Source organism: Portunus trituberculatus, chromosome 15 (assembly GCF_017591435.1).
Source record: "Portunus trituberculatus isolate SZX2019 chromosome 15, ASM1759143v1, whole genome shotgun sequence".
In the NCBI taxonomy this organism is placed as follows: Eukaryota; Metazoa; Arthropoda; class Malacostraca; order Decapoda; family Portunidae; genus Portunus; species Portunus trituberculatus.
In genome coordinates, this window is record NC_059269.1 from 18,642,398 (window position 1) to 18,653,628 (window position 11,231).

Consider the following 11,231-nt stretch of genomic DNA (forward strand, 5'->3'; position numbering starts at 1 on the left):
GTCTTGTTAAGGGGATGCATACACGCTACAGGTTCCTGGCGGCTCCGTGGTAAGGGGAGGGGCGGTGCTAAGTCCCTTTATGGTGCGTGGAAAGGAACTGCTCAAGCAAGGAGGAGGAAAAACGAGGCGGTGTAATGTAATGTAATGGCGCGCCGGTACGAGTCTTGACACGAGCTCTTGAGTAACAGGTTCGAAAAGTTAGCCTCAGAACATTCATTTCTCTTATATTCCTTTGTATTTTCGTATCATCTTTTCTTATCACCTTATTGCGTTCCTCAGTACTTTAACATTTTATTCCTTTGCTTAAAATGTTCTCTAGTTTGTAAAGGAGGCGAGGGTTTTGTGGTAAGATAGACTTGCAAACTTTGGACAACAGGTTTGATGATAGCCGCATATTAAATTTAGTCCCTGCCTATCATATTTTTTTCTTTAATTCAAAACGAGATAAAGGCAATAAAGAGTCTTGTGCAGTTGTAGGCATGACACAAAGTACGTCTAGTCCATTCACGGTTAAGTTAATTTTATAAGGAAACTATTAAATCTTCCTTTTGTATATTAGTGATTTAAATTTTAGTTTCTTGCGAATAGTTTGAGTTTGCATGATTTTTTGAGGAATAATTGCAGTCACTATTCTCTCTCTCTCTCTCTCTCTCTCTCTCTCTCTCTCTCTCTCAGTAAACAAAGGTGGGTTGTGGTATGTGTGTGTGTGTGTGTGTGTGTGTGTGTGTGTGTGTGTGTGTGTGTGTGTGTGTGTGTGTGTGTGTGTGTGTGTGTGTGTGTGTGTGTTGGAGGGTAAGCTACCTGTTTACCCAGTTCTCTTCCTCCTCTTCAGTCCTTCTTATTTTATCTGAACGCCCTCTCTTCCTCCTCCTCCTCTTCTTCTTCCTCCCCCTCCTCCTTTTAGTATGGTCTTTCCTCTTCTCTTTTTTTTATTTTCATCTTTCCCACATTCGCCTCGTTCCAATCTTCTCTTTCTCTTCCTCCTCCTCCTCCTCCTCCTCCTCCTCCTCCTCCTCTTTTTTTTTTACCATATGCACAGAAATTCTTCTTTATATACACGTTAGTTTCTATTTTTTCTTTATTTCGTCCTTCTGCAAATATTCTTCCTACTTTTCTTCCTTCTTATTTATTTTTTTTACTATTATTGTCTTTGCCCTTTTCTCTCCTTTCCGTGTTCCTGTAGTGTTTTTCCTATTCATATTCTCCTCTTCTTCCTCTTCCTCCTCCTTACTACTTTTGTGCCCTTCAATTTACTCCTTTACTTCCTCCTTCTATTCCTGCTTTTCTTACGTCTTTTCTCCTTTTCTCCTCTTCCACGTTCTTCTCTTCCTCATCTTATTGCTGACATTTTTCCCTTTTCTATTTCTTTCCGTAATCTTTTCTCCTATTTCCTCCTTCTATTCCTATTTTTCCTTCTTTCTCTTGCTTCTACTATAATTCCCTTTCTTCATTCCTTCTATCCCTACTTTTCCCTCCTTCTGCCTCTCCTGCGCCGTTGTGACACCCTCCACCGCCGCCCATTCTTCCCTGACGGCCGCACGCAACCGCTGGAGTGATGGACGGCAGGCGGGGTCGGACCTCGAATTCCGCCCTGCCCGCCTCCGCTCGCTTGCTCGACCCTTGGCCACTCCTTAGCGCCACTCCGCCTGATCATTGCTTCTTTCAAGGGTGCGGGCGAGCTGTGAGGAAGTGAGGGAGTGAGTAGGTAAGGGAGTGAGTAAGTGAGTAACTGAATGATTGAGTGGATGCATGTTTTGTTGAACTGACTGACTAATTAACTGATTCATCGACTGATTGACTGAATGAATGACTGAAATTGTGAGGATGTGTGTCTGTTGTGACGAGATTTTGCTGCCTATTGGTTTCTTTCATTATTCTTTCCTTGCCTTCTTTTCTTTACTTTATGTGTTAGTGTTTCAGAGTGAGATGAAACATGAAGGGGCAGAAATAGAAGCTGACAAGAGTAAGGAGAAGGTAAAAGAAAGGAGAAATGAAAAGGACTAACAGTAGGATGAACAAGAAGAGAAAATGATAATAGTATACGTATCAAAACCTAAATAACCAGTGCATAACCGTAGATCCAATATGGAATCCTCATCATCCTCATCCTCATCATCATCATCATCATCATCATCATCATCATACACATTTAGAACGAAAACACAAAACAAATCACGCTGTTAAGGTTTCATAGAAGTAAAAAGTGATAAGTACTAGTAATAGTGACGATAAGTGACCTCATCTTCTTTGTTAGCCAGTAATTTCATCTCTAAAAAAAATAAAAAGCCAGTTTGTTTTATTTTTTTTATCTTAAGTGACCTCATCTTCTTTGTTAGCCAGTAATTTCATCTCCAAAAAAATTAAAAAAAGCCAGTTTGTTTCATATTTTGCCATATCCCCTTTAATTTTCATTCGATAGTATTTTGTTTTCATATTTTCATTTACTGGGATTTACGTTCGAAAGTCATATATGTGGATAAATGGAAGACACTCGGCAACAAGATGGGAAATTTACAGATACTAGAGAGTTTCAGGAGAGGAGGAGGAGGAGGAGGAGGAGGAGGAGGAGGAGGAGAAAAATAATCAGACACTAAAATAACTAAAATACAGGAAAGAAAAATGAGGAGTAGAATAGACGAAGATTGGAGGAGGAGGAGGAGGAGGAGGAGGACGAAGACGACGATAGGGAAGACGAGAACAGAAGAGGAGTCAAACAGCATAAAAAGAGAAAGAAAAGGAGAATAGGTAGAGAAAATTAGAGAAGGAGGAGGAGGAGGAGGAGGAGGAGGAGGAGGAGGAGGAGGAGGAGGAGGAGGAGGAGGAGGAAGGCACTCAGGAGTACAATAGGACGATGGTGAGGCATTAAGCAGTTGAGGTCAGTGGTTTACCAGCGGCCACTTGTGCTCAGAGGACAGGGAAAGCCAACCTATTGTCGCCTAGGTGGTGGTAGTAGTAGTAGTAGTAGTAGTAGTAGTAGTAGTAGTAGTAGTAGTAGTAGTAGTAGTAGTAGTAGTAGTAGTAGTAGTAGTAGTAGTAGTAGCAGTAGTAGTTATGGCTGAGTGACATCTGCGTGATCATAAAGAGGAATGACATAATATCCTCTCTCTCTCTCTCTCTCTCTCTCTCTCTCTCTCTCTCTCTCTCTCTCTCTCTCTCTCTCTCTCTCTCTCTCTGTCTGTCTTAGCCACCATCCTCTCCTCTCCCCACGCGTCACTATAGTACTTAACCACACATTAACCCGCCCTCTGCACGCCCACCCTATCAGCCGCACATGACACCCTTCCACCCTTCCCCCCATCCACCATCACTCTCACCCACACACTCACCATTCTTCCCCTTTCGTCCCCACCACTTCTAGGACTGCCATACAAACACCTCTCATTATTTTCAGTCTAACTACAAGGCGATTGATGAGAAAGTCGTGGTTTTAAGTCGAGTAAACTGATACGCTCAATCCCACTGTTTTGTCGCTTTTTCTTTTCTCAATCTGAAGTTACTGGGTTCGAAAATGATGAGAAAATTGTAGTCTATATTAATGTAAGAAGGGAAAGCTGGCCAAGTCCAATATAAAACGAGAGAGAAAAAAAAAGACTCACTAATTTGCCAGTCCCATTGCGTAGGTAACGAAAAAATGCAAACTCAATTTATTACTAAAAAGAATCTATGAAATTTAGAATATTTTTTTATGTAAGAGGGAGAACTGGCAAAGGACATGAAAATTATATTAGAAAAAAAGACTCTCTGGAATTGCGGTCTCCATAAAAGTTTAGAAAGAATTAGTCAAAACAGTGGGACAAATGTCTTGACACCTCTCTCTTAACCAGAAGTTCCCAGTCATGTGAGGTTCTGTGCTTCTCGCCTCTCACTTGTTCCTCTTAACACTCACTCTCTCTAGGTTGTTTTCCCATATTCTAGTTTCTTGACGTGTATTTTTTGTTCTATTGTTTTAAAAGAAGTCAAGTCGTAGGAAGATGGAAATACAGAAGTAGGCAGGGAGTTCCAGAGTTTACTAGTGAAAGGTATGAATGATTGAAAGTACTGACTAACTCTTGTATCAGAGGGTTGGCCAGAAATGGATATGTAAAGAAATAATTGATATATATAATTAACATATAGTATAATTAATATGTAAACAAATATGGTATAAAAAAATAAATAAAAAAAATGATAACTAACTTCGATGATTTACCTTCTCTTTGACCTTGGTTTTTGGAAGAGGTCGAGTCACAGGAAGGAGGAAAAAGCAAAAAACAGTCGCAGAATTCCGGAGTTTAGCAGTGAATGGGATTAATGAGTGAGATTAGTGCTGTTGAAATCTTGCGCTGGTGAGGTGGACCGAGAGAAAACACGTAGGAAAGTATATAATATTTGCTCTCTCATTCTCTTTCTAACCTATCTTGTCCTCTATTCCACGTCTCTCTCTCTCTCTCTCTCTCTCTCTCTCTCTCTCTCTCTCTCTCTCTCTCTCTCTCACGGTCATTGCTTCCTTAACCTCTGACCCCTTAAAACTTCCCCACAAACACTCCTCCTCCTCCTCTTCTTTTTCCTCCTCCTCCTCCTCCTCCTCCTCCTCCTCCTCTTCATCCTCCTCCTCCTCCTCTTTCATCTCCTCCTCCTCCTCCTCCTTCTCTACTAATGCCTCTTCTACATCCTACCCCTGTAAGATTCTCTCTCTCTCTCTCTCTCTCTCTCTCTCTCTCTCTCTCTCTCTCTCTCTCTCTCTCTCTCGGTTTCCCCACATTTTTCCTTACACTTACATGATATTGCTTTTCCATCCCTTTCTTTTCTACTGAATGTTACCTCCTCCTCTTCCTCTTCCTCGTATACCAGCATGCCGGCCCCAACATCCTTCCCCTCCCTACGTCCTCCTCCCCCTTGTCCTGCTCGCCCTCCTCGTGCTCCTCTTCCTCCGTTATCGGGGTATATTGCGATCAAAATTCGATCTGGGTTAGTTATGAAACGCTGCTTTGCTGATTTGTAGTTCTCATCTCTATTCCGTCAAGATTTCCTGTACTTTTCTGCTTTTTTACATGGTATTTCTTGCTTCTCGTGTCAGGTTTAGGTAAAAGTAGCGGTGGGGAGGAGCCTTCGTCCGTGCTATCTTGTTTTCCTCCCTGTATAGTTGTGGATAGTCTAGCTTCCATAAATGTAATAGTAAGCTATGTTTTTTTTTTTTTTCGTTTTTCTTCTCCACTACTACATCTTCATCTCTTTTCTTCCGTCTGTGTGCTATGGTATTCATCTCACTGTATGGTGGATAGTATGCTGCTTCCACAAATGTAGTAGGAAATTATGTTGCTGTTTTCTCTTCTTTCGTCTTTCTCCGCCACTACTACTATATCTTCATCTCTTTTCCTTCCTTCTGTGTGCTAATACATTTCTTCATGGTCTTCCTCCTGTTTGATCTATTGTTTTTTATTGTTATTGTATGGCAGACAATATAGTTAAGTCTTCCATCGTTTTCCTTCTACACTACTACATTTTCATTTTCATCTCGTCCTCCTCCTCCTCCTCCTCCTCCTCCTCTTCCTTCTTCTTCTCCTCCTCGTCTAAGGCAACGATTAGATCACGTGTATTTAAGGATCTGTTGCTTTAGCGTGCAGACTCAAAGGGGCAGGAATTTCTTATCACAGAGACACTCCCTGGGAAGAGCGTGACAGCAGTATGTAAGAAGGTCACTCAGAGTTCCCTTTATAGACACTAACACGCTGCAAGGTCCCTCAGTACGTACGCTTTACTCCTTTTTATTTTTTTTTTTTTGAGTGTTCTGCTTTATTAAGGAATTTCTTTCGTCTGTAGTGATACCAGAATGTGTTTTTCGTTTATCTTGTTTAGTTTAATTTCTTTTCATTTTTCTTCCTTTTTTAATAAGAAATTGCTTTTGTTTAGTGTAAAGTTAGATTATGTTTAAGATTGTTTTTTTTTTCTTCATTTCTTTTTAGGTTTGTCTTTTTTTTCATTGCTTTTCTTTTCTTCTTCAGTCAGCAGTTATATTTGTCTTTAGTGGCAAGAAAATGGTTAGTTTTGTTCTAGTTTTTTTTTTTCTTTTTCTTTTTTGTTAATTTTGTTGCTTCAATGAGGAAGTTTTTTTTTTTTTGTCTATTTCTAGGAAAATGAAGCGTTGTTGTTGTTGTTGTTGTTATTGTTGTTAATGTTGTTGTTGTTGTTGTTGTTGTTGTTGTTGTTTTTTCTTCTCCTTTTTCTCTTTTTCTTTTTTTTTCTTGTCCTTCTAGTCCTTCTTCTTCTTGTTCTTGCTGTTCTTCTTTTTCTTCTTATTCTTCCTTTTCTTCTTCTTCTTCTTCTTTTTCTTGTTTTCTTCTTCTTCTTCTTCTTTTCTTTCTCTTCTTCTTCTTCTTCTTTTTCTTGTTTTTCTTCTTCTTCTTCTTCTTCTTTTTCTTTATCTTCTTTTTCTTCTTCTGTTTTCCTTACTTCTTATTCCTGTTCCTTTTCTTTTTCCAATCTCTGCACTGGCTTTCAAATAATAACACTGCGGCAAGATTATTTACATATCTTTCTCATAAACGTATTGAAATTCTACAAGATCAAAAGTTTCGTGGAATCGTTAAGTAATGAAAGCCTGCACCCACCCTCTCTCTCTCTCTCTCTCTCTCTCTCTCTCTCTCTCTCTCTCTCTCTCTGACCTTGAAATTCTCCCCCCTTCTCTCCTGCCATTTACTCTCACTTTGCATTTTTCCTCCATTCTCCCATGTCCTCCCTCCACGCCTTCGTCAGTCGCCCGCCGCGCCGCCCCGTCGTATTAGTCCCTCGCGCCTTGTCAGCGGCGGACCTTAAACTGTGATGGCAAATTGAAAATGAACTACACACCCGTTTTCTCCCATCGGCCACTTCCCTAACAACCCCGCGAACCATTGCAGAGGTACGCCGCTCTCTCTCTCTCTCTCTCTCTCTCTCTCTCTCTCTCTCTCTGTTCCTTGTATTTCTTTTTATTTTCCTTTTTTTCTTGTTTCTGTGATTCTTCTTTTTCTTTTCTGCTTTTGTCCTTCTTCTTCTTCTTCTTCTTCTTCTTCTTCTTCTTCTCCTTCTTCTTCTTCCTCTTCTTCTTCTTTTTCTTCCTCCTCTATACTTCATTCATAGTTTGTTTTCTTCTGTTTGTTTTTCCTTTATTTTTCGAAGAGAAACTCCTGTAACATATTTTTTTTTTTGGATAACAAAGATAATTGATGAACAAGAAGGATACATACTCCCCCACCACTCTCTCTCTCTCTCTCTCTCTCTCTCTCTCTCTCTCTCTCTCTCTCTCTCTCTCTTAGGCCCAGTGGCAGGCATTCTCCATTCCTCCTCCTCCTCCTCCTTCTCCTTCCCTTCTTACTCACCCTCCCCTACCCACCTACCACGGATCCCCCAGTCTGCCTGCCTTCCTTTGCCTTACGGTGCACCAATGGAGGCCAGCCAGCTGTCGATGGGTAAAGTATGGTAATGGGAGGCAGTGTGTCCTGCGGCGAGTTAATTGTTACATGCCCCAGTCAGATTCTCGATGTCGTATCTCTTCCTTCGAGTTCTGAAGCGTATTTTAGAGGGCCCAGGAGTTTGGAGTGTTCGTAGAGGATTTGGGAAGGTTTCGGAATGATTTGGTGGTGGTCTATACATTGTGGTCTATACATTGTTCCAGGGCTGTGTTTCCAAGTGTTTCAGTATTTTTTTGTCTTGCCTACTTTCTAAATAAGTTACGTTTATTGGACAATATTTAGGTTTTAAAGAGGTTATTTTTGTGATTCTAGTGATAGTTTCTTTTTTTTTTATACCATGTGGGTTTTTCACGGGAATTTATGGGCTAAAGGGGATACCTTTTTGGGGTACCTCCTATCTCAAAGCCCACCCGCTAGGAAGCCGTTACCCTGAGTGAGGAAGCCCAACCTACACTCGGACTGTGGACAGGATTCGTACCCGTGCGCTTGGAGACCCCTCGGACCCCAAAGCACGCATGGTTCCACTGCACCACGGCGGCCCACAGTTAAACAAAGATTCCTCTCTTCTAAAGGGACAAGACCACAACTATTCATATTTGTAGCGCCCGGAATAAGACTAAACCAATGTGTAGATAGAACCAGGTAGACATGCTTCATACAGGGATTGCTGCAACGTACACCGCTTCTTGGTTAGCTTCATTTATTTCCTAATGCTCTGATATTCCTAATACGAGAGACGCTACACGTGACGCACACTTGCCCGTCTTTCTCTTACTCAAGGACTCTCAGTCACTGCTCGGGCTCATCAGTGGAAAACCCTTAGCGTCGTGAGCGCCCCAGGAGACTTCACCCCACAAAGTTACACAGCGGAGAACGTTACCGCTGAACTAACGAGCCACGTGTGTGTGTGTGTGTGTGTGTGTGTGTGTGTGTGTGTGTGTGTGTGTGTGTGTGTGTGTGTGTGTGTGTGTGTGTGTGTGTGTGTGTGCGTGAGCAACAGGAAGCTGCGGCGATGTGCGGAAGTCACCTGAGTCACGATCGCGTTCTGACGAATGCAACTGAAGTCACGACAAGCTAATTTTCTTACTCTCTCTCTCTCTCTCTCTCTCTCTCTCTCTCTCTCTCTCTCTCTCTCTCTCTCTCTCTCTCTGTCCCTGAAATAATAATGGGTTATATTTGATGATAAGAGAAAATGGAAAGAAAATGTTGCAGGAAGTGATGTCATTACTATACATAAATGGACAAATAAATGAAAAAGAAGTAAAACACCTGAAATGGGCAAAAAGAATGTAGTTGTTAATGATGATAAATACAGGTACTGCTGGTGGTGTTTCTCCTACTTCTATTATTAGTTACTACTACTATTACTACTACTACTACTACCAGTGATAATAACTGTTATGATAATAATAATAATATAATAATAATAATAATAATAATAATAAGAAGAAGAAGAAGAAGAAGAAGAAGAAGAAAAAGAAGAAGATGATGATGATGATGATGATGATGAAAATTAACAAACACAACAATAACAACGACGATAACAGCAAGAACAGCAATGAAAAACAAATCAAAACGAAAGGACATGAGCAAAATATTGAAAACCTTACAAAAGGACCCCAAACACACACACACACACACACACACACACACACACACACACACACACACACACACACACACACACACACACACACACACACACACGTAATGAATGGAATTAATAACAATAATAACAACAGCAATAACAACGACAACAATAATAACAACACGAGAAGGAAACAGAATAAGAATTTAGGCAGAGGCGAAGGAAGACACCAATTACCTCAAAAATAGTGAGACATAATGAAAAAGAAAGATAGGGATCAAATTGTTTTTAGAAGATTATACACAAACCTATAATTTTCACGGGAAGTCCCTCCTCTCTCTCTCTCTCTCTCTCTCTCTCTCTCTCTCTCTCTCTCTCTCTCTCTCTCTCTCTCTCTCTCTCTCTCTCTCTCTCTCTCTCTCTCTCTCTCTCTCTCTCTCTCTCTCGAGGTCGGGGGTGAGATAAGATGAGGAAGAAGTTATTGCCAGGGAGGGAAAGGAAGGAGGAGGAGGAGGAGGAGGAGGAGGAGGAGGAAGGGAAGAGTGTGAGGAAGTGATAATCGTGGGGAAGAATGTCGTAATGAAAGGAGTCATCTGGGGTGAGAGAGAGAGAGAGAGAGAGAGAGAGAGAGAGAGAGAGAGAGAGAGAGAGAGAGAGAGAGAGAGAGTGTGTGTGTGTGTGTGTGTGTGTGTAAAAGAAATAACCTCCTTCCTCATTATTTCCTTCTCTTTATCCAACAATATCATTTCACTACTTTTCTTCATTCCTTCATACTTTTCCTAGCAAGATCCTTTTCACGTTGTGTTGTTGTTGTTGTTGTTGTTGTTGTTGTTGTTGTTGTTGTTGTTGTTGTTGTTGTTGTTGTTGTTGTTGTTGTTGTTGTTATTCTGGTTCCTACCCTTCGTCGTCATCATTATTTTCATCCTCCTTCTCCTCCTCTTCTTTTTTTCTTCTTCTTCTTCTTCTTCTTCTTCTTCTTCTTCCTCCTCCTCCTCCTCCTCCTCCTCGTCAATCTTAATGCAAAGGAAGTGTAAATATGACAGTCTCTTTAATAATATTTGCTACCCTAACCTCAACTTTCAGCAGCAATATAGTAGTAGTAGTAGTAGTAGTAGTAGTAGTGGTAGTAGTAGTAGTGGTGGTGGTGGTGGTGGTGGTGGTGGTGGTGGTGGTGGTGGTGGTGGTGGTGGTGGTGGTGGTGATGGTGGTGGTGGTGGTGGTGGTAGGAGGAGGGTATTAGTAGTTCTGAGTAAGTGAATTTCTTTGGTCACGACAGCGCCGGATATTTCTCAGCGGGACTTCCTTTCATGTCTCTGTTTCAGGGTTTTTCTGGTATCATTTTGTTAACCGCTAGGTACAAGTAATGGTATGTTTCTCTCTCTCTCTCTCTCTCTCTCTCTCTCTCTCTCTCTCTCTCTCTCTCTCTCTCTCTCGGATATGAAGTAATTCACGCACGAACCCACGCAAGCACGAACATTTCACGCGGTCACACACACACACACACACACACACACACACACACACACACACACACACACACACACACACACACACAATGAACGAGTCAACAAGAACAAGTACCTTACCACGTCACACAGCATTACCAGGTAGGGCCGCTGCATCACCCGAACGATTGGCAACGGTGGTGGTGTGGCCCTAGCTAACAGATGACCAGAATTAAGAGGCGACACCTGCCCATTACTCACTTCTAGGCCTACCTCCGCCGCACCTGCAAGAGAAAAGAGCCTCCATTATTATCCTGGGTAATTTTTAAGGCGGAGCTCCTTCGGCCTCCATCTGGCAGCGGCGGGAGTGAATTGGACGTCTTTATCTGCTGAGAGAGAGAGAGAGAGAGAGAGAGAGAGAGAGAGAGAGAGAGAGGTTACAATATCCCCTCAAGATGCAGTTCAGCGAAGACATTCTTTCTCAACATGGCAGATAGAAAATATTAAAAAAGAACTGAAACTAAGAGAGAGAGAAAGAGAGAGAGAAGTGGAGAGGAATCTGCAGAACTCCAATTCAAAGAGACTAGACTAAGGTTCTGCAGTTCTTAAGTTATCAATGCGATCCGGTAGCCAGTCCACAACGTATAGCACTTTTTAGAACGCCCAGCATGGAGTCACCACCACACAGCCTGGAATTCCTAGCTCCCTATTCTCTGTGCAACGATGAAGGCAAACAAGAGACTACAAATATACAAGAAACTAGGACTGAAA

The 11,231-nt window shown here is 41.7% G+C and overlaps 1 long non-coding RNA gene across 1 annotated transcript in view; it reads right to left on the reverse strand.

Annotated features, from left to right (window-relative positions):
* Positions 1-1,396: 1,396 nt before the first annotated feature.
* LOC123504173 overlaps positions 1,397-11,231 on the reverse strand; it is a 100,540-nt gene continuing 90,705 nt past the window's right edge. Inside the window, exons 4-5 of the long non-coding RNA XR_006674733.1 lie at positions 10,602-10,744; positions 1,397-1,679 (exon numbers count right to left, since the gene is read on the reverse strand). This is a non-coding gene — a long non-coding RNA (uncharacterized LOC123504173). The remainder of the gene's footprint in view (positions 1,680-10,601; positions 10,745-11,231) is intronic.